Source organism: Priapulus caudatus, unplaced genomic scaffold, assembly GCF_000485595.1.
Source record: "Priapulus caudatus unplaced genomic scaffold, Priapulus_caudatus-5.0.1 Scaffold573, whole genome shotgun sequence".
NCBI lineage: Eukaryota > Metazoa > Priapulida > Priapulimorpha > Priapulimorphida > Priapulidae > Priapulus > Priapulus caudatus.
The window spans coordinates 87,172-88,629 of NW_014577634.1; positions in this window are offsets into that span (position 1 = coordinate 87,172).

Here is a 1,458-nt window from a genome sequence, read left to right on the forward strand (position 1 = left end):
TAGAGATTCTCTTAGTACAGGGGTTGCAATGGGGTTAGCCGCTAGCTTTGTCAGCAGGTCGCGCAGCGTGAGCAGAGGTGTTACAATGGGCGCGTTTCTTTGGTCGGATCCACGGATCTCGATCCGATGGATTCGCTGATCTGACTTTGTTTGGTCGAATCCTTGATCTCGACGATCGCATATATAGTATCGCAATAGCATCGATAAAATTATTAGCTCTTATTATTAGCTATTATATTATTATAATAGTATTATTAGCTCTTGATGAAATGAAATTGCATGAATGCGCATGAAATCACAGTGCAGATTACACTGAAAATAACGAAGGGGTAATTGTAGTACTCACTACTAGACTATAGGCTAAATGGCCAGACCAATGTTTATTTGCTTCCGCCGGCCCTGCTAGTCTAGATATGAGACAACTAATCTGATTCTATTCTAATCTATTGAAAATAAACAGGCAGCGAGTTGACATTGAATTGAGTTCATATTGTGCGTTCATGCCTGCGCGCAAACTCTTCATTTACGAAATGTACCAATAAAATATGATTTTTCTCAAGTTTATTATTTTATTGCTTGCTGTTATTGCTCGCTCTCTTTCGCCAGCTACCTCTTCCTCCCACCTCCTTCCTCCTATATACGGACCTCAGCACGCCTCGTCTGCCGCTTCCCCTGCCCACAATGGAACTGGTGGGGTACCACACTGATAAAATGGTGATTCATACATGTGTGATGTTGAAAAAAATTTATCTTGGGCACAAGGTCCATGCAGCTATCATAAATGATATATCAAGGATCAAGGATTAGATGTCAAGGAGTGCTGTCATATATCACCCAAAATACGTCGCTACTATTAGTGATATGTGTTTGAACTTTGATATTGTTCAGTTGTAAACGGACAAGTATATGAAACCTTCAACTATGCTCGGAGGGCATTATAAGTGCTGACGTCAACGTCTAACCCTTTGAGTGGCTCAATCCGTTAACCCAGTTGTAAGGCAACACATAACACATCGAAGTAGTTTGGTGTACATTATTCATATTGATCAAGTTACGTAATGTGCGTGTGTGGGGTGGAGGGGGAAATCTGCAACGACAGTGAGAGGTCAAAACTGGAAGTCATTGGTCTAGTGTAAGAGGGGGCAAGAGGTATGCGTTTCCCTTTCTTCTGACATCTTTTATCCTTGCTCACTAGGGTGGGTAAACCTATTCATGATATCTCTATGCAGAGCTTTCTACATTCTTTAAATGTAGAATACAGGTAATTGTGGATATAGCATAGATCTTATGAAATAGCAGTTCATGACCCGCGGGGGGGGGCACTTCCTACAAAATAGGGTAGGTATGTGTCGCTTATGAGAGATGGAATTGGGGTCGGGGCTCCGGTACTAACTCAGCAGATCAAAATGGGGGTCTCCGGAACCAGATGAGACGGGATACTAGAGAAGCGTTGCCGAA